General features: G+C 39.6%; 1 long non-coding RNA gene across 1 annotated transcript; it reads right to left on the bottom strand.

Moving 5' to 3' along the window:
* Positions 1–2,170: 2,170 nt before the first annotated feature.
* On the bottom strand, positions 2,171–15,696 carry LOC119920788. The gene is made up of 3 exons (XR_005448433.1): positions 15,633–15,696; positions 2,907–2,967; positions 2,171–2,296 (listed from the first exon to the last, which is right to left on the bottom strand). It is a non-coding gene; the product is annotated as an uncharacterized LOC119920788 (long non-coding RNA).
* Positions 15,697–22,695: the final 6,999 nt, after the last annotated feature.

The following is a 22,695-nucleotide window of genomic DNA, read 5'->3' on the forward strand; positions in this document are numbered from 1 at the left end:
GTACAAATACCACAATTATTAGCATTATTTTCTTACTCAGAGTCCCTAGTGTTAGGGTAAGGTTTACGCAAAATGACTGTACTGCTGTTTCTGATATAATGAACTTCTAGGCTTTGACCACTGTGTGGCAGCAAACTGCACTCAGTTACACATGATGAAAACTATATTTTGTAAACTTGCTCAATTATCCCAATCAGCAAAAAAAGTGAAGTCTTTTAAGTTACATCTTATTCCCTCACATCTTTAAAATGTCAGCACACGTACGTGTATTGATTGCCAAACATCTTGATTTTTCGTGTTTTTTAATGCACGACTAAAGCTGGGCTTTTCTTTTAATTCTAGCAGATTTTTAGAAGTAGACTGAATTTTGTAGCCATAAAAAGTCCTACAAAATGGGTTTGTCATGGTTCTAAAAAAGTTATCAAGACACAATGTCAGAAAAACTCAACTCTTATTTATCAGAGTAATTTAATATGGTAATTCTCCCTCACTTCCCAACCTAGCATGAAACAAAATAAGGGAATGAAACATTCATTACCATTCGAGTCAGTCATAACTATTAATCTAATTAGTTATATATTACATTGACTATGAGCTAATAGATGCTTCTTATCTAGTGTAGTAAAACTAGCTAATTAGAACTGCCTTAAAATGGACTACTGGTACCTAGGCAACAAGAAAATGATTATGTTTTAGTGCAAGGGTACATATCTGCTGCCTTGCATATTACAATTGGTGAATATAGTATAAATCAAAAATAGCAGGATCCATATATCTCAGGAGCATATGGAACCTTCAGGTTTTATAGTGATTGACAGCTCTTCAGAGGCATAGGCAAATTTTAGTCTGGCTCCTAGTTAACATATGTCCATAGAACAAAAGTTATCACCACTGCTTGGAACGTTTGCCATGGGTCCATTGTCAATCCCCAAAGAGAAAATCAGGATGAAGTAATGGATGTCACATGAACCCACTGTTACTGTAGTGGGTGACTGGTATATATCCAGGGGGTGAATTTATGAAAGCTAGCAATTTGTGAGATGCTTAGGCTTTGACCTTAAGCTCAGGAGAAAACCTAAGATTTCAGGACCTGCCCTTTCTTTGGAATCAGGTGCATCATGGGGCAGCTAAGCAGAAAAAAAAACTGTAGAGTGAGACGGTGAAACTTCATTGGAATCAGAGAGAGAAATATAGTAGAAAGTCCCTGGTTTTGATCTGATCAAGATGCCCATGTTCAAAGGAAACGTTTTAAAATGTATGCCAACATAAAAAGGAGCTGAAAAGGGCAGATCTGATAAAAAATAGTGATACAAAGGAACTCAAAACCTTCTTCCCTGTAGCATGTCTAAGAGAGCTAACAGTAATTTTCAAGAAGATTCAGAAATCTTCCCTATTCCTCTCTCCCCTTGATATTTTACCAAAATAATTTTTATTGACTTCTTGAAGTCACCATGGACTACACAGAATGAAGTGAAAAGCCCCTAGCCAGCAAGGAGAGAGAAATCCAGACAATACGCTGGGTTCACTGCTGTGCTTTTCTAGCCCCTGTTACATATGGCTCAGAGAAAGAGCAGGGATTTCATTTCATCAGCTCTACTGGATCCCCAAAGCACAAAGCTTTCACTATCCGAATGGCCACAGGAACTCCACTTCTAACATTGTCTTCAAGGCTGCTCTTTACACTGAGCCAGCCACAAGCTTTATATATAGGCCTGAGCAACTACAGTACCTGGGGAAAAGTGGGCTGGAGGCATCATATTGCTCAAGTCTCTGGTAAATAGAACAGTTCATTTATCTCTCTTTTATCATCATCTCTCTCTCATATGGAGTCTAAGCCATAGTTTAATCATTAGGCAGTTTCTCATCACTTTCTGCCACTCATTTAGTTTTAAAGTGTTATTTTTAGTTTTCTCAAATTGTTGCAAATGTTTGGCTGAAACCACAGCCTGCTAACAAATAAAAAAAAAAACCATTGGAGTGAGGTGACTTCTCAGATCAGATTGGAAAAGCTGAAGTGGATGTATATGCAAAATGATGCTCCATAGTGTACTGTGCTTTCCAAAATGAAAAATCCATTTTTTTTTTATGAGATTGGCCACTTGCTTTCATCAGTCACTCCAAGCTTTGGGTGCCAAAAGGATATTAAATTAGTCTGATAGGTTTAGCTGTTCATAAATATATGCTGTTTTTTTACCAAGTATTTTGTTCTCCTTCATACATTTGAAGCGGGCAGCATCCGGGGTCATAAGTGACTGAGGAGTCTTTTTAGTAATTTTCCCTGAACTGTTTTCTTGACCTGCAAGAAATTGGATTGTGTTGAAATATTCTCTTCAGCTTGCAATTTTATAGCTGTCTACATTCAAAATGATTTATTATTAAATACACTCCTGATTACAAGGGCACAACTACTGTTATAATGCTTTTTATAAGAAATACTTCAGAGATTTCTTTTCAGGATGGCACTTTCATTATTGATGACTGAACAATTAATGAAGGTCCTAGATTACCCTATATTCTCATGAGATAACAGTGTAGGGAGATATTGTCTCATCCCCCATATAATTTACTTTTAAATGTAACAGGATGTGCAGCAAATTCAGAGGCTATTACATACACTGGCATAGGTTAACTCTGTTTGACTCTATGTATATTTACCTATACATATACAGCTTTATATTTAAAACATTAAGTTGAATCTAAAAGCACAGGGCATCTAGTGTGTAAGTGGCAGATTGCCTCATTCTTAAAATCACCTTTACAACAAATGTTGAAAAGGGCATACATGAATCAATTGTTCAGTGTAACTAATTGAGCACATACTGTGTGCAAAGCACTGTACTAAGCCCTTGGGAGACTTACAATACAATAGAGTTGAAAGACATGATCCTTGTCCACAAGGAGCTTACCATCTAGTGAATAATGCATCCAAAGGTAATTTAATATGGTAATCCTCCCTCACTTGCCAACCTAGCATGAAACAAGATAAGGGAATAAAATATTTATTACCATTCGAGTCACTCAATCACAATTAGTAATCTAATTTGGCCCGTCCTACGTGACTAACATCACTCAGCTAGAATCATTCCATTGTTCCTTTGGATACAACTAAGGGTTGTCACTTGAAAATGCGTCTGACTGAAGGATTCCATATCTTTGCAAGCAAGATACCCTATTTACCCACATAACTGCTTCTACCACACACACACACAAATCACTCCACCTCAATTTCAGGGGGAAATAAAAAATGAATTACTGTATTACATAATTATAAGGGGAGATAGTCCCTGGACAGATAAGCAGAAAGATGAGAAGCCATCAACAGAGCAAGGAGTGGAGGGAGTGGAGTTTCATTAAAACTGCCTCGGGCCAGGGAAGGATAAGGATGTGAACTCCACAACGCTGAAGGTAGAAGGGTTAATTCATTGAGAGCCTATCCTAGACAGTATTTAGGAGAATTCAACTGATGTAAGAGACACGGTTGGAAATGTCTTCTTACCTTCATTTTCCAGCTCCTCTCCTTTTTTTCCTCCTTTCCTTATTTTGCTAGACCTAATACCCACATAATAATCCCAACCCACTTTAAAGTTAGAAATGGTGGGACAAATGTGAATATAATGCTGTACTCAACACTCAATGAATCTTGGGGAGCAGAGGGAGGATTTTTGCCACTCTCCAGTCCCTTCTGAAAAGAGAAGCACTGTGGCTAGAGGATAGAGCATGAGCCTGGGAATCAAAAGGACCTGAGTTCTAAATGCAGCTCCACCACTTGTCTGCTGTGTGGCCTTGGGCAAGACACTTCACTTCTCTGTGCCTCAGTTCCTTCAACTGTAAACTGGGGATTAAGACTGTGAGCCCCATGTGGGACAGCTCTCCTCCTCCAGGAGGCCTTCCCAGACTGAGCCTTTTTCCTTTCATTCATTCAATCGTATTTATTGAGTGCTTACTGCATGCAGAGTACTGTACCAAGCTCTTGGGAAGTACAAGTTGGCAACATATAGAGATTGTCCCTACCCAACAGTGGGCTCACAGTCTCCTCCTCCCCATCCCCCCAACCCTACCTCCTTCCCCTCCCCACAGCACTTGTATATATTTGTACAGATTTATTACTCTATTTTACTTGTACATATTTACTATTCTATTTATTTTGTTAATGATGTGAATATAGCTTTAATTCTATTTGTTCTGATGATTTTGACATCTGTCTGCATGTTTTATTTTGTTGTCTGTCTCCCCCTTCTAGACTGTAAGCCTATTGTTGGGTAGGGACCATCTCTGTATGTTGCCGACTTGTACTTTCCAAGCACTTAGTACAGTGAACTGCACACAGTAAGCACTCAATAAATACGATTGAATGAATGAATGAATGACAGGGACTGGTCTCCAAACTGATTACCTTGCATCCACCCCAGAACTTAGAACAGAGCCTGGCACATAGTAAGCTTAACAAATTCCATTTAAAAAAATACACTTTGACTTTTTTTTTAAACTAAATGGGGGATAACATTCAGCTACAAGTAGGACTGGTAGCTGGCTTTTCATCATTTGGATCTCAAAGCAACTTCAGCGATGGTGAGGCTAGTGAAGGGTGTCTGGGTTATTTTTTCCATCAGTTACAGATGGATGATAAAGAGTTTGACAGGGAAGTTTTCTCCTTCTCACTGCTGCCACTACATTGGACATGTGCTGCTCAAGTCTTTTTCTTTCACTGAAATCGCATGCTTAATTAATGTTTTGAATTATAAAGTTGCATCCATCACAATTAAATTGACACTGGGAACAAGTGCATCATTAAAAACATTCCTTTTTTGTCATCTGTCTTTTTTGGGGGGGGGGGGGGTCGAACACTTTCCTGTTATAGGTTATGTTGTCAAGCTTCTCAACCATAGCAGCTGCATGTCATTTTATTGAAGAGGAAAAAATTATTAATACTGTGCTGCCATCTTTTGGGTGTAGCAACTGTAAATAAATAAGATCTTATTGATTCAGCCTCCAAAGCCTACCTCAGTGGGAATATTCCTGGGGGAAGAGAGCCCAGTCAATTAGATCAAGACCTCTGGGTTATTCCAAGAGTAAACACTGAGCAGCTGTCAGTGGCATCTGTAGACAAGCTGGCAGATGAGACTGTCAGCCATTTGAAGTGAACTGCGGGTTAGAGATGACAGCTGTAGACCAGAGCTTGTGAATCAGTTTCCTCAATTGAACATTCCCCTGCAAAGCTGAGACGACTCGTAGTTGTCTCGTTAAAAAGAATTACACATCTACAACATAGGACTCTTTTCCTTTGGGGTGTTCTGTCATTTGATGGTGTGGAAGTCCTCAGCAAACACAGTCTGCCAAGTGAACGTGAAAGCGTCAGTACAAATGGTGCCTGGTTTCTCTTGTCTGTCTCTTTCCTGATGGACTCTCACTCATTTAAACTGCTACGTTGTGAGGAAAATATTGGCTCTGGATCCAGTAGCTCTCCAAATCAAACAGTGTGATATGGCACCCCACATTTTCTTTTATAAATTTCAGCACCTAATGAAAAGAATGGTTTTTGGCAGTCACCTGAAAATTGTATACTACCAAAAACTAGATTTTGATTTGGTTTCATCACAGCCTTGTCACCTCTCTGTCCCATGAAGTTCTGCAGGTTGATGGAGTATGAGGTTCTTTAAGGTTCCCTCCCCACCACTTGCCTGACTTCTCTAAAGAACGGTCTTAGAAAGGCTTTGGGTTCCTTGGAGTAGAGAATCACTCTCCACTCTGCATTACTCTCTTGGGGATGATATTAATAATAATTTTAGTGCTTACTATATGTCCAGCACTGTTCTAAGTTCTGGGATAATTACAAATTATTCAGCTTGGACAGTCCCTATCCTACCTGAAGCTCACAGTCTAAGTAGGAGGGAGCACAGGTATTGAATCTCCATTTTACAGATAAGGAAACCGAGGCCCAGAGAAGTGACTTAACCAAAGGTCACACACAGCAGGCAAGTGGCAGAGGCAGAGTTAGAACCCACCTCCTCTCACTCTCAGGCCCATGTTCTTTTTACTAAGCCACACTGCTTTGAAGAGGAATATTTTGGAGAAGGTACTGTAGTTGTAGTAACTATCTCAGCTGAGAAGAGAGGAAATAATTTTTAATAGCCAAGGAAATACTCTCCCTTAGTCTTTTAATGTGCAGGCCTATATTGATGCAACTCCTTAGGAGAAAGAATTGCCTTTTCACTTTTTTAAGTGAAAATCATCTCACTAAAAAGTTAGAACAATAACAGACTGGAATTTCTATAAATGGTAAGGAGTTCTGTGTCTGCAGAAACAGAATGTAAAACAAAGTTACAGATTTTAAAGCTACCATAATAACAGCACAACTGTCACTTGGTGCTCATTTTATTCCTAAACCATATTTTCTAAAATCCTCAAGGAATTAGTCAAAAAGATCCATTTATAAGTGATTACACTTTTAACTCAATTTTCATGGTATTTGTTAAGTGCTTTGTTCTAGGCCAGACACTGTTTTAAGCACTGGGGTAGATATAAGGTAATCAGCTTAGACACAGTACACATTCCACATGTGGCTCACCAACCTAATCCCAACTTTACAGAAGATGTAACTGAGGCACAGATACGTTAGGTGACTTGTCCAAGGTCACACAGCAGACATGTGACAGAGTGGGGACTAGAGCCCAGGTCCTTCTGACTCCAAGGGCTCCACTAAGCCATGCTGCTTCTTGTGCAATTATTCAATCATTCAATTGTATTTATTGATCACTTGATGTGTGCAGAGCACTATATTAAGCACTTGGGAGAGTATAATATAACAATGAACACATTCCCTGCCCACAAGTTATCATTTGCAGTCAAATGGGTTGAAAGCCCATCTAGGACTATACTATGTGTAAAGAGACCTAAGCCTCAGATGACTCTCAACGGTAGCAGGTAATCCAATTGTTTCCTAGAGGATAGAGGGCTTTTTAAATGTTATTTGTTAAGCACTAATGTGCCAGGCACTGTACTAAATTCTGGTGTAGAAAGAAACTAATCAGGTTAGACCCAGTCCAGGTCCCATATGGGACTCACAGTCTTAATCACCATTTTACTGATGACATAACTGAGGCACAAAGAAGTGAAGTAGCTTGCCCAAACTCACACAACATATAGCAGAGCCAGGCTTAGAGTTGATGTCAGTTCTTATAGCAAGGCATCCTCCATTTTTGAAAATGGCATTACTGATGGGGAGATGCTTTGTGACTAGTAATGGTGACAATCGTGATGATAATAATTGTATGTTAAGCACTTCATATATGCTAAACCCAGTATTAAACAGAGGGATATATGCAAGATTATTAAGATTGAATATGTCTGTCTCACCCTCTCGACTGTAAGCTTGTCATGGGGAGGGAGTGTTTCTGCTAACTTTGCTATATTGTACTCTCCAAGTGCTACGTACAGTGCTCTGCACATAGTAAGTGCTCAAAAAATACCATTGATTTATTATCACGTTGGACTCTTCCTGTTACACAGTCTAAGTGGGAGAAAGAACAGGAATTAAATCTCCATTTTACAGATAAGGAAACTGAGGCACAAAGAAGTTAAGTGACTTGTCCAGGGAAACACAGCAAGCAAGCAGTGGAGCTGCATTCAAACCCACATGCTCTGACTCCCAGGCATGTGCTCTTTCCACTAGGCCTTGATGCTTCTATTTCTCCCATATTATAAAGGAGGACAGATCCTTGCTGTGCTGATGGGTTTGTCTTCAAGGCTGCCTCTTGCTATTTTCTTCTTCTCAAAGCCTTCATTTGAGGAGAACAATGCTTCTGCCCTTTGCCACCTGCCAGGATGTTTGTGCTATTAAAATATTTCCCTAAGCTCATGTTATGGATTTAAAACCCTTCAAATTTCAGGTAAAACCTGGCCTTGTGAGACATACCAACCTTGTGCTCCTAGACAAGTGAAAAGTGTTCAAACACTGATCCATAATAATATCATATTTGTTAAGTGCTTACTATGTGCCAGGTGCTGGAGTAGCTACCAGTTAATCAGGTTGTCCAACGTGGGGTTCACAGTCTTAATCCCCATTTTACAGATGAGGTAACTGAGGCACAGAGAAGTAAAGTGACTTGCCCAGAGTCACACAGATAATAAATGATGGATCATCATCAATCGTATTTATTGAGCGCTTACTGGGTGCAGAGCACTGTACTAAGCACTTGGGAAGTACAAGTTGGCAACATATAGAGACAGTCCCTACCCAACAGTGGGCTCACAGTCTAAAAGGGGGAGACAGAGAACAAAACCAAACATACTAACAAAATAAAATAAATAGAATAGATACGTACAAGTAAAATAGAGTAATAAATATGTACAAACATATATACAGGTGCTGTGAGGAAGGGGATGAGGTAAGATGGGGATGGAGAGGGGGACGAGGGGGAGAGGAAGGAAGGGGCTCAGTCTGGGAAGGCCTCCTGGAGGAGGCGAGCTCTCAGTAGGGCCTTGAAGGGAGGAAGAGAGCTAGCTAGGCGGATGGGCAGAGGGAGGGCATTCCAGGCCCGGGGGATGACGTGGGCTGGGGGTCGATGGCTGGACAGGCGAGAACGAGGATCAGGGATTGGAACCCACGCCCTCTGACTCCAAAGCCTGTGCTCTTTCCACTAAGCCATGTTGCTTCACCTCATAGAGGGTAAAGAAGGTACACGAATAATGAAATTGGATTGATTGGTATCAGGGAAGGTTGTAGAAGATTTTTTTCCTCCTTCCTAATTGTCTGGTTTCTTCAGGCTTTCTCCTAGCTGAGTGTCACGGGTAGAATCTCTCTTGAGAGATCAGGGAAAAGAGAAGCCTTTGACTGTCTCTTGCAAACTCCTTGAGGGTGGAGATTTTGTCTACTAACTCTGATGTACACTTCCAAGTGTTTAGTTCAGCACCCTGAACAGAGTAAGAACTCAAATATTATCACTGATTGCCTCCCCATTACAGATTAGCATACTACAACAGGCCCACAGTAGGTGCTCAGTATATACTATCAAATGAGTGAATTTCCAGATCAGAGGATGAAGTGCTTAAAGAGGAGACTATGGACATGAAAACCAACCTCATTTTACATAAATACAGCAACAAGAAATCCCAATGAAAAAGGCTGTACACACAATAAGTGCTCCATAAATATGACTGAATGAATCTGCAGCAGCCTCGAGCTTGAGAGACACCCATTTGGGGCACATTAAGGAGGTAGCAGGAAATTCTGAGCCAGGGTTCATTTATGATTCTTAGATCAAATCCTGCTGGCTAGGAGTCTTCATTCAATCATATTTATTGAGCACTTACCATGTGCAAAGCATTCTGGAGGCAAGCTCTCCTGCTGCAAAGAATGGCAGAAATCCTGGGACCTTGGATAAGGAACCCGAGTGGTTAGGGTCAAGGGCTCTGACACCAGTAGGACAAGGTATCCTCAGGAAAGTCTAGCTGTGCTGATTGAGTTAAAAGATTTCAATCAGTTTTAGTGATACCTGGATTTGACTGCAGTGTGACCTAGTGGAAAGAAGGCTGGACTGGGTGTTAGAAGACCTGGATTTTAAACCTGACTCTACCACTTGCCTACTGCATGACCGTGAGCAAATCCCTTAACTTTTTTTTTTAAAACGACATTCATTAAGCCCCATGTGCCAGACACTGTACTAAACACTGAGATGAATACAAGCTATCAGGCCAGACACAATCCATCTCACATGAGGCTCACAATCTTAATCTCCATTTTACAGATGAGGTAACAAGCACAGACAAGTGAAATGACTTGCCCAAGATCACACAGCAAACAAGAGGCATAGCCAGGATTGAAACCCAGGTCCTTCTGACTCCAGGACTGTGCTCTCTATTCAATAGGACACACTGCTCTTGGTGCCACAATTTCCTCATCTGTAAACTCAGGATTAAATAACTGTTTTCCTTCCCTATTAATCTTTGAATGCTGTGTGTGAGAGGGACAATTTCCTATCTGATTATCTTGTATCTACCTCAGTGCTTAGTACAGGGTTTGATGCATACTAAGTACTTAATTATTTTTGTTATTAGCCATGTTCAGAGCATAAGCATGGTTCACAAATAATTCAAATGATACAAACATTAGTGCTTGCTTATAAACACAATCCAATTGCAACCACTCTCTCCATGATATCTCTGCTCCACGTGACATCCTGAATTTCCATCTCCTTCATATGTAAACACCTACAAATCTTAGGAACCATAATAATAATAATAATGGTATTTAAGTATTTGCTATGTGGCAGTCTATGGGGTAGACAAGATAATTGGGTTGGACACAACCCACATAGGGCTCACAATCTCATTTTACAGATGAGGAAACAGGCACAGAGAAGTCAAGTGACTTGCAAAGGTCACACAACAGACAAATGGCAGAGTGAGGATTAGAACTCAGGGCCTTCTGACTCCCAGGCCTGTATTCTTTCCACTAGGCCCCACTGCTTCCCATGGCTTACTACACCTGGCTCTGTTTCAAGATTCTGATTTGGAATATATTGAATCTTAGCTGGGCCCCTACAGTGGATAGGTACACCCATTAAAATCTTATCTGGTTTCTCAAATAAATTATCTGACGATTTTAGCTTCACCCATTCATTGCCATTGGGCTTATATAAACTGCTTTAAGGATTTGTTTTTGAGTTGGATTTCATTAAAATATAGTAGTCCCATGATGTATCATGCTGAAGATGAAAAGTTATCTTATGTCTAGGAGTTTTACCAGTAAAGCATGTTTACTGGAAACCACTGAGGACAAGTTAAATACAGCTCCACAGTACCCCTGTGTGTCCAATTGGATTATTACAGCTGACATAAACCTGCCCAGAGACAATGACCATTGCTCACAGCATATGGACTGAACAACTCTCGGAGATTGCTAAAGAGAGACTCTGGTCTACCGCAACCCCAGAAATGGTGAAACATTTTGGGGGGAGAAAAAAAAAAATCTCAAGCCTTTCTTGGAAATTGAATCCTATTAAATAACATTTAGACAAAACAGTATTTCTTAGTCTGAGCCTGAATCCCATTTCACTACAACAGACCTTCCTATTATCCATTCCTCAGAGATCTGATGTTCACTTATAATGTTCCTGTAATTCCCTACCAGTAGATGAGGATATTATAAATAGAAATATTCAAAGAGATTTCCTGAACATCTACCTGCTGAGCTGCTGGGGAGATGGACAGAGAAGACTAGGGAACAGGGACTGACTTTTTCTCCTGGCTCCTCAGGGGACAATTCTCTAAATATAGAAGTCTCAGGTGGGAGTGAGACACAGTGTGTCTATGCCTAAATATGTTCTGGATTCTTCAATATATCTAATGATAATAAAAGCAATAGAAAGTTAAGCACTCACTCTATGCCAAGTACCTTGCTAAATGCTGGGGTAAATACCACCAAATCAGTTTCCTCATCCGTAAAATGGTGGTTAAATTCCTGTTCTCTCTCCCCTTCAGACTGTAAGCCCTATGTGGGACAGGGACTGTGTCCAACCTGATTATCTTCTATCTACACCAGTGTTTAGAACATTGCTAAACACAGTAAATGCTTAAAAAATTATATTATTATCACTATTTTGAAATTATATCTTCTCCAGGGCAGTTTCTAGATAAGTCATCCTTCCCCTGGCTTTATCCTCCACCAACCTCCACTCCAGCATTTTATGCCACTACACAGTTAAATACTTACCCTAATCCTTGAGCACTAAAATCATCTCTTTCTTCCAATCTGCAAATATATTATCATCTGTTTACCCTATCACTGGAGGGCAAGGAAAATATCTACTAACTCCACCACACCGTCCCAAGCACTAAGAACCTTGTTCACAGTAGCCACTCAATAAATGATAATTACCTAAAGGTGTTTTAGCCAACATTATACATAATGAAAACACATATTATGGCATTACAAATCTTAAATGAACATTGAGGCGACAGTACTGAAGGACTAGGGAAATGGAGGTATTAATAAGGAGTCTGTGCTGAATGTTGTGGGAGTACTGGGATAAGATTATCATCATCTCAGCCAGATGACATTCTTGTATGAGGTTAGAGCCATTTCTATCCTTAGATGTGAATGTTATGTAAGTGTCTCTATCTCACCACTGACAGCTTCAACTCTGACCCAAAGAACTCAACTCCACACATAGAGTTGTCCAAGTTCAAAGTTATGCATTACTTGCATAAGCGCTTAGTACAGTGCTCTGTACACAGTAAGTGCTCAATAAATACGACTGAATGAATGAATATTCTCCTTAATTTGAATGCGTGTCATACCCCCAACCTTGACAAGCATATCTTTATAAGGAATTTGCAAAGCTGCAAGCTACAGCCAGTTTCTTTCTGCATGTACCTCAATGAGGGTCAAGTTCATGAAATTAAATAATGGAGAAACTGATTTATGGTGCCCAGAGTTTTCTTTCCAGCCTCAAAAACAGTAGTTTAGAAGAATACCCATTGAGAATAAAGTCCCATGAAGAATGGACAATCCCCAACATTTAAGATCTGACACATTCAAATTGTGGAAAAAGTCACATATAATATATAACACATAACATAAAAGTTCAGTGCAGTTTTGGTGGTTGGAAAACAGATGTGCAGGTCAGCAGATTTACATACATTTAGCTTGGCAAGTCCACTGAACATTTAAAACCTCATCTCTTACTAAGTCACCTCCAGAAATATTACAGATCAATGGCACAGAAGAGAAAGTGTCATCTTTCAGCTTGCAGAATGATCATAAATTTATTTTTAGAGGACTTCACATACTAATCAGATTTCAGATTTCTAGATTCTGGTGAGTGTGTGCGTGTGTGTGTGTAGCAATTTTATTAAAGTGTTAGTTGGGAGCAAAGTAGAGGAAAGTAGAGAAGTAACGTGGCCTAGCACGAAGACCATGAGCCTGGGAGTCAGAGTGTCTGAGTTCTGATCTTGACTCTGCCATGACAATCATTCAATCATTTGAGGGCCGACTGTGTTCAGAACACTTGTACTACTTGCTTGGGAATGTACCATAACACATGTTCCCTTGTCTACTGTGACCTTGGGCAAGTCACTTAACTTCTCTGTACCTCAGATCTTTTTATGGTATTTGAATGCTTACTATGTACCAGACACTAAACACTGGGGTAGATGCAAGCTAATCAGGTTAGACACATTCTATGGCCCACAAGGGGCTATCTTAAACCTCATTTTACAGATGAGGTAACCAAGGCACAGTGAAGTTAAGTGACTTGCCTTAGATCTCCCCCTCCTCCCCCTCCCCCCCTCCCCTCCCCACAGCACTTGTATATATGTTTGTACAGATTTATTACTCTATTTATTTTACTTGTACATATTTACTATTCTATTTATTTTGTTAATATGTTTTGTTGTCTGTCTCCCCCTTCCAGACTGTGAGCCCGCTGTTGGGTAGGGACCGTCTTTATATGTTGTCAACTTGTACTTCCCAAGCGCTCAGTACAGTGCTCTGCACATAGTAAGCACTCAATAAATACTATTGATTGAATGAATGAATGAATCACATAGCAGGCAAGTTACAGTGCTGAGATTAGAATCCAGGCCCATGCTCTATCCACCAGACCACAGAACTCCTCATCACTTAAATACTACAGTTACAGGCATTAGGTATGGCATACACTTGTCATCCCTCCCTAGAGTGAAAGAAGTTTGCAACATTTTCCTGATTGCTTGGGAAGCAAGGGCACAGAATGTAAGCTTGTTGTGAGCAGAGAATGTGTCTGCTTATTGTTATACTGTATTCTCCCAAGCACTTAGTACAGTTCTCAGTAAATACAATTGACTGACTGATCATATCTTCATTTGTAGGCTGCCTTACCCACCCCCAATTTTCTATTTTGGAAAATGAATCTCTCTAGAAGAGTGACTGTGCCTAGGAGACATCAGTCTAAGTTGGAGTAGCTTCTTCACAATTTTCTTTTCCTGGCAGAGTGACTGACAGTCAGCCAACAAAGTCCTCAATCCCTGCTTTCCCAGGATGTTAAGGAAATGCACTAAGAATTCATCAGCGATTGTTGGTGACAGAGTGACCTTGGATTGTTGTTTTTCACTGTTTGTTTTTACTGAATTTTAAGAATGAAACTTTGCACCTCTCAGAGTAGACTTTAAACCATGACAGAACAGGAGGTAAATTCAAAGTTTGTTGAATTGCTTAATGAAAGTGCTCACTTTTAGCTAAATGGAAAAAAAAAAAAAAATGAATGACAATGGTCAGAAATGTATTTGGAATCACTTTTAAGTTTCATGACTGGGAATTTTAATGAAATCAATCAATCGTATTTATTGAGCGCTTACTATGTGCAGAGCACTGTACTAAGCGCTTGGGAAGTACAAATTGGCAACACATAAAAAATTGGCAACACATAAAAAACACATAAAAAAATTGGCAACACATGAAACTAAACATTTGTTTAAAAATGTGATTGTTCTCATAAGAATTTATATTAGCACTTCAAAAATATACTATTACTTTTACTATGGTGCAATATAACTATAATATATTATTATTTATACTACATACTTACTGTGTGTCCAACACTGTCCTTAGCTAGAGGCTCACAGATTAAGTAGAAGGGAAAAGAAGTAATGAATCTCCATTTCACAGATGAGGGAACAGAAGCACAGAGATTTTAAGTGACTTGCCCAAAGGCACACAAGAGATATGACAGAGTTACAGTTAGAACCCACCTCCTCTGACTTCCAGGCCCGAGATCATCATCATCATCCGTATTTATTGAGCACTTACTGTGTGCAGAGCACTGTACTAAGCGCTTGGGAAGTACAATTTGGCAACATATAAAGACAGTCCCTACCCAATAGTGGGCTCACAGTCTAAAAGGGGGAGACAGAGAACAAAACCAAATATACTAACAAAATAAAATAAATAGAATAGATATGTACAAGTAAAATAGAGTAATAAATATGTACAAACATATATACAGGTGCTGTGGGGAAGGGAAGAAGGTAAGATGGGGGGATGGAGAAGGGGACGAGGGGGAGAGGAAGGAAGGAGCCCAGTCTGGGAAGGCCTCCTGAAGAAGGTGAACTCTCAGTAGGGCCTTGAAGGGAGGAAGAGAACTAACTTGGCAGATGGGCAGAGGGAGGGCATTCCAGGCCCCGGGGATGAGGTGGACCGGGGGTCGATGGCGGGACAGGCGAGAACGAGGTACGGTGAGGAGATTAGCAGCAGAGGAGCGGAGGGTGTGGGGTGGGCTGTAGAAAGAGAGAAGGGAGGTGAGGTAGGAGAGGGTGAGGTGATGGAGAGCCTTGAAACCCAGGGTGAGGAGTTTCTGCCTGATGCGCAGATTGATTGGTAGCCACTGGAGATTTTTGAGGAGGGGAGTAATATGCCCAGAGCGTTTCTGGACAAAGATAATCCGGGCAGCAGCATGAAGTATGGATCCTTCTACTAGGCCATGTGGCATACACCCAAATCTTAACTACCACAATACATGAAACCCGGGGATACATCATGTTCTAACTGATAACGTAGCCTAGAATTCATAGTCCCCCCAATATCATATCCAATTGCTACCGAGAAAAAAAGCTCCCTCTCCTTCCTCCCCTGAGTCACTTTCAAATCAATGACTTACATGCAGGGTACTCCACTTGCACAGGTTCTTGAAAGAGCATCAGCACAGATATGATGAGAATACAGAAATGGAGATCGTTTCTCTTCTGGTGTGAAACATTCCTGTTCTTCCACAAACCAAGAGAGGCCTTTTCTACTGCACCTTCCCCTTACCATTAATTAACTGCAGACATGGGGTTTGGGGGACTAATTGCTGTCCTTATCACAGCTGGAAATGCTTCTGGGCTAAAGTGAAGCAATGAAAGGTGTTTGCAGAGGGGGATTTAGAGCTGAGTGCAGGGAGCTGGGCCCAGGTCTCAAATATATCGCTATCAGGGGGGTCAGCTGGGACCCAATAAAGTTTTCCTGCTCCTTTTTAGTTGGAAGCAGTGATGGTGGTCTACAGCTCAAGAGGGAATCATGTTAACTCTTGATTTAAAAACAAAAAAGACACTGGCTAGGTGAATAGACTTGAAGAGAGCAGCATGTTTGGGGCTTATATGCAGAGGAATGAAAAAAATCTCCAGAAAAGTGGAGAAGTGGGGAACAGTGGGCATTGATCTGCAGTGTACTTAATTATCTTGTCCAGGTTGGCTCTAGAACAAGATACATTCTGTTGTCAAATTTTAATAAATTTGACTTAAGTCTATTGTAAAGCATGTTCCCATAATAATGTGTTTCACAATACTTTCACATTTTGGAGGAGTATATTATATACATACCTGGGGGGGCACACCTGTTAATTTATGAACATGTGAAAATGATAAAAGAGGAGAAAATTAAGACACACAGTTTTGTAAGAGTGGGACCTTCTTTTCCTGAACAGTACTTAATAAGGAGACAAAAGGCCTGCTCTCCTATGCCCATAATATTAAAGAATAGAGCAAACCTGTCCATAATCCCAATAAAAACTTTCAAAGGGCAATGTATTAAGCACTCAGAGAGTACCACATGAGGTAATCATACCGAATTAGCTATGGCCCAAAGTTGAGCAAGCTGGGGATAGCCATAGATGCAAGAGGGATTTGAATATATTCATGAATGGAAATTCATAATTTTTTATTTTAGACTTACATCTGTAAGCTCATTGTTAGCAGGGAATGTGTCTACCAACTCTGTTACGTTGTACTTTCCCAAGTGTATAGTACTGTGCTCTATACCCAGTAAGTGCTCAAAAAAATGATTGGGTTATTCGAGGGAATGTCTGTGGTGTTAGAAGTCTTGGGAAAGGTTAAATAGATGGGGAGATGAGAGGTTATTAGAGCTAAATATAATAATTATAATTGTGATATTTGTTAAACACTTACTTTGTGCCAAGCACTGAACTAAGTGCTGGAGAAGATCCATTAGGTCCCAAATGGGGCTCCCAGTCAAAGAAGGGAAAACAGATATTGAATTCCACTTTTGTAGGTCAGACAACTGAGGCACCGAGAAGTTAAGTGACTTGTCTAAGGTCACACAGCAGGCAAGTGGTAAGGAACTCAGGTCCTCTGGCTCTCAGGCTCAAGCTTCTCCCCTAGATCATGCCACTATATTAGACGGTTTAACTAGAACCATGAGGACAGAAACCATCACATTTTGTCTCTCGTGGACTCTGAGAGAAATAGGTTCCTGACCTCAGTTGGCCATTGGTCCGCATGTTGATACTTATATTCTTAGAAACATTAATTCAGGAGCACGTTACATGGCATTACATCTGTTTAACTGATATTGAGATTGTCTCAAAACAATTAGAAATCAGTGGAAAAGAGGATGAAGAGGCCTGTTGGGTAATTAATCAGAAAACAGAAATATGCCACTTAGTGATGAAGCAAGATATGTGAAAGAGGAACCAGATGTAAATCTGAATGAAAGCCATGAGCCACTGACTCTTGTTTTAGTTAGTATAGTATAATTTAAAAGAAAGAGAATTGTGAGAAAGGGTATATATGCCCACATAAATGAACTGCTTACCTAAGCAATTATAAAAATACAAAGAGAGGTAAGATTAAAAGTAAATTGATGTTAGAATTTCCATGCCAATTAACAATATTTTATTGGGACTTGTAGCAGGAAAAATAAAATCCTTAACTTTAGTGAGAATGTAATGGAGATTGAAAATGTGACACACTTTTTGCTCCCAAGGTCATAGTGATAAGCCAGTGTGATTACAGAGTAAGAAAACCTGGACCAATTGAATCAATTGTCACCAGTTGGAATATGTGGACAACCTCTACCTGGGGCAATTGATGTAGCTAGCAAATAGAAAACACCAACCCCATGCTTGTTACAGAACTGACATGACCAAATAGACCCACTAAATGTATCCATTCCTAGTAGAGACCTGTTGAATCCAAATAAATTTTTGATTTCATGACTTCTGGAAATAGATTCTCCTCCTAAAAGATAGACATCAAATCAAGCTCAGTTGGAGTCACTAGTTTGTCTAATGTCTACAAATCACTGATAACCATTCTGGTGAAAAAGATTTATGGAAATTGTGATAAAAATATCATATCAATACAAATTCAGTGACTTTAGACTTTAAGCTCCTTGTGGGCAGGGAACATGCCTGCCAACTCTGTTACAATGTACTCTCCCAAGTGCTTAATATTGTCCTCTGCACCCAATAAGCTCTCAGTAAATACTCTTGATATATTAATCAAAATTGAAGAACAAAAACAAAGATGTCCTAGTTGGAGAAGGTGGGATTCTAGGAGGTCCTTAAAGAAATGGAAAATGACAGTCTGGAGGACTCAGTGAGGGAGGGAATTCTAGGCTGGATGAGTGGTGTGAGTGGGAGTTTGGAGATGGGAGAGTCAAAAGTGAGGTACAGTTAGAAGGTGAAGGCATGGCTTAGTGGAAAGAGTACAGGGGTGGGAGAAGGAATCAGGGTTCTAATCTTGGCTTTGCCAATTTCCTGCTGTGTGACCTTGGAAAAGTCATAAATTCTCTGAGCCTCAATTTTCTCATCTGTAAAATGTCTACTATTCTCCCTTCCCCTTAGACTGTGTGTCCTATGTGGGACAGAGATTTTGTCCAAAATGATGATCATGTATCTATTCTAGTGCTTAGCCCACTGCTTAGCACAGACTAAGTGCCTGATATCATCACTATTAATATTTTGCTTGATGGAGAGCTGTGGAATTGTGGAAAGAAATGATAGATAATGAGGTGGAGAGAGGCCTTGGAAAGTTGAAGCTAACTGTGGAGAGTTTTGGTTGATTTGGAGAAAGTTGGTTAGCCACAGGAGGCTTTATATCCACTGGAGGAGTTTGAGGAAAGAAGAGATGTGTGGGGTTAAGACTGTGAGCCCTCTGTGGGACAACCTGATCACTTTGTAACCTCCCCAGTGCTTAGAACAGTGCTTTGCACATAGTAACTGCTTAATAAATACCATCATTATTATTATTACTAGGTGCCAAGCACTATTCTAAGTGCTGGAAAAAAGAGGTCTAACCACAGAGAGACGTTTTAAGCTATTTTTACCCTGAAAAGAAACATGCCCATCTTTGGCCAAAATAACAGAAAATAACGTGCCTTTTACCCACATATGGTGAATTTCCCTAGACAACAAAGAATTATTCATTTTTACAATGGCATGATATAAACATTCTCATTTGATCTTTGATATTCTAGTTCTAGTTAGTAAAATGGTGCCATGCTGGTCTTGATCAGTTAAATACTGATGATCTACTTTTCCCATATATTAAGGCTCCTAAACTTATTTCAGCTTAATATGTTCTCCAAGCTCTCAACACAGTCTCATCCCTATATTCATTATTTCTCTCTCCTGATGCTCAATTTCTGAGAACTGGGACACAGAACATAGATACATGCATTATACAAGACCAGATGACAAACTTATAGTGAATTTTTTTAAATCTATTCTTGGCAAGATAAATTTTTGATTCATTTAAATTCATTTATTGCTTTGACTCTGGTATTTTCTACAGTGCATTCATATCATTTCTTATTGCAGACTTCTCTTTCTCCTTCTCTCACTGTCTCTCTGTTTGCCACTCTCTCTCTCTACATATATATGTATATATATATATATATATATATATATATTCCTTTGAGCTTATTGAAAACTGTTAATCATTGTGCAGTCTCACTCTTTTCCGAAGCTCCATTTTCCTTTTTACAAAGTTTTTTTTTCTTGGTTTTTTTTTTTATTGGGAAAGACTTTATCCTAGGTATGCCTTTTCATTTTTCCTTAATCTCCAATTGCATTGACGTGCCACATTTGATCTTTCTAGTTTCTTTGTAGTCCTTCAATTATGTATAAGTGTGGCTCAGTGGAAAGAGCACAGTTTAATAGCCTGGTCTGCCTCATTTGAAATACCTGAGAATGATTTGTTTACATTTTTCTCTAGTTGCATCCTTTCTAAGTTTCCAATATTGCTGTTGTCTTTGCCCTTAATTTGATACTAACTTGTTTTGATTTTAATTTGTCAGCTTTTTTAATACATTTTCCTTTCATCATGCTCATCTGTATCTTTTTTTAAAGGAACTCCACAGACATGCCAAATCTAGAGAAAATAGATACCAAAAAAGCTCTGTTTTATCAAGGTAATAATCAAGTAACTTCTGTTTGCTGAATAAACCTATGGCAAAGTAATTTGAAGGTGAAGATATATAAACAAATATTAAATTGGCTAAATATTCCACATTGCTCTAATGAGAAGTTTCACTTGTCAGTGGTAGGATTCATTAACCAGTCACTTGGCTTTTCTAAAATTTGAGTTTCATGTTTTGATTTTTATATCAATTATTTGCTGTCATCCTAAAACTATGGCTAGTTAGGTTTTCTGAGAGGAAGCAGTGTGGCTTAGTGGAGGGAGTTAGGACCTGGGACTCCAAGGACCTGAGTTCTAATCCTGAATCCATCACGTGTTTGCTGTTTGGCCTTTGGCAAGTCACTTAAAATCTCTGTGCCAAAGTTTCCTCATCCATAAAATGAGGATTAAATCATATGCCCTTCTACTTACTGTGACCCTCATGTGGTACAGGTATTGTGTCCAAGCAGCATGGCTCAGTGAAAAGAGCATAGGCTTTGGAGTCAGAAGTCATGGGTTGAAATCAGAGCTCTGCCAATTGTCAGCTGTGTGACTTTGGGCAAGTCATTTAACTTCTCTGGGCCTCAGTTACCTCATCTGTAAAATGGGGATTGACTGTGAGCCCCCCATGGGACAATCTGATCACCTTGTAACCTCCCCAGCGCTTAGAGCAGTGCTTTGCACATAGTAAGCACTTAATAAATACCATTATTATTATTATTATTATATCCCAGTGCTTAGTACAGCCCCTTGTTGGGTAGGGACTGTCTCTATGTTGCCAAATTGTACTTTCCAAGCACTTAGTACAGTGCTCTGCACACAGTAAGCACTCAATAAATAAATTGAATGAATGAATGAACGAGTACCATAATAATAACAATCATTATTATTGTTACCATCATTATGAACTATGCTTCAACTGGGTGGAGGATGATCAGATGCAGGTGTCCAGGGATGTCAGTAATCCAATCAAGTGTTGGACCTAAGCACTCATTAAATAAGATTGATTGATTTAGCCAATGCACATCTGTATCATGTACAATTTCTGGGTTTTTGAAGTAGTCCAGGTCACAAAATACTGGTTGTCTCGAATGTGATTGATAGGAAAGGAATAGAACATGTTTGACTATATAAGGAATATACAAATGATAGAGTGCATTAGAAATGAATGCACCTTTTGGGACAGGCTGATTTTGGAGACACTTGTTTTCATCTTCTAGTAATTTTGATAATTCAGCTACTTCTTCAGAGATGCATTTGGGGAATGAAAGTATTTTCATTTAAATGGCTATCTTACTATTTTTTATTTTATTGGAATCTATCATCAAACCAGATCGTCTTATAGGTTATGGAACCAAATCATTTCTCATTTGAAATTCCCAAAGCAGAGACAAATATAAACTTGAAATTTGCAAAAGATACTTTAAATGTGCTAACACTTCTAGCTCTCCCAATACTATAGGATTTTACTCGTGACCAGTTTGTAATGAGAAACAAGAGATAATTAAAGCAGTTCTGTTTATCTTCTTGGATGGGATCATTTTCTCAGCCTTCATTTGACACAAAAACAGATGTACCTCTGTCATTCTTTGACCTCTCTGGCTAGATGAACAACTAGGCTGATTCATGTATTAATCAGCAAGGGGCCATTTCATAGGAAACAAGCTTTATGGATAGCTGGTATTTGAGAAGGACTTAACATCTGTCTACACAGAAGGTTATTAATCTGAAATCGCTAACCTGGTGAAATTGGCTAGCAACCCTGTTTTCTTATTCTGGGAGCACTGTACTGATACCAGAATTTATTGGATTGCTCTACAAATAATATTTTATGAATATGGGTTATTGGTTGGGTAGTCTAAAAATCAATCTGCATATTTAATTATCTTTATTGTAGATGTTGATTTTACAATTGACTAAATTTTTGTATTTCTTGCCTCTATTTTCACAAAACTGCAAAAACAAATTATAAATGGTATTCACTGAGAGCTTACTGGGCACAGGGCACTGTGCTAAGCACTTGGGAGAGAACAGTGGAATCAACTTGGTAAATAATAATAATGATGGCATTTATTAAGTGCTTACTATGTGCAAAACACTGTTCTAAGCACTGGGGAGGTTACAAGGTGATCAGGTTGTCCCATGAGGGGCTCACAGTCTTAATCCCCATTTTACAGATGAGGTAATTGAGGCACAGAGAAGTTAAGCGACTTGTCCAAAGTCACGCAGCTGACAATTGCTGGAGTCAGGATTTGAACCCATGACCTCTGACTCCAGAGCCCGTGCTCTTTCCACTGAGCCATGCTGCTTCTCTAGATATGGTAGACATGATTCTTGCCCTTAAGGAGTTTTCAATCTGAGGGTGTGACACACATTAAAATAAATTACAGATAGAGAAAGCAGCAGAGTGTGCGATATGCACACAAGTCCTATGGGAGTTGGTGTGGGGTAGGTATCAGAGTGTTTCTGAGGTAGAAACCCAAATTGCTCCCTCCAGTTATTGCCCCATTTTCCTCCTGCCATTCCTCTCCAAACTCCTTGAAA

This window comes from Tachyglossus aculeatus, assembly GCF_015852505.1.
Source record: "Tachyglossus aculeatus isolate mTacAcu1 chromosome 12 unlocalized genomic scaffold, mTacAcu1.pri SUPER_6_unloc_1, whole genome shotgun sequence".
NCBI lineage: Eukaryota > Metazoa > Chordata > Mammalia > Monotremata > Tachyglossidae > Tachyglossus > Tachyglossus aculeatus.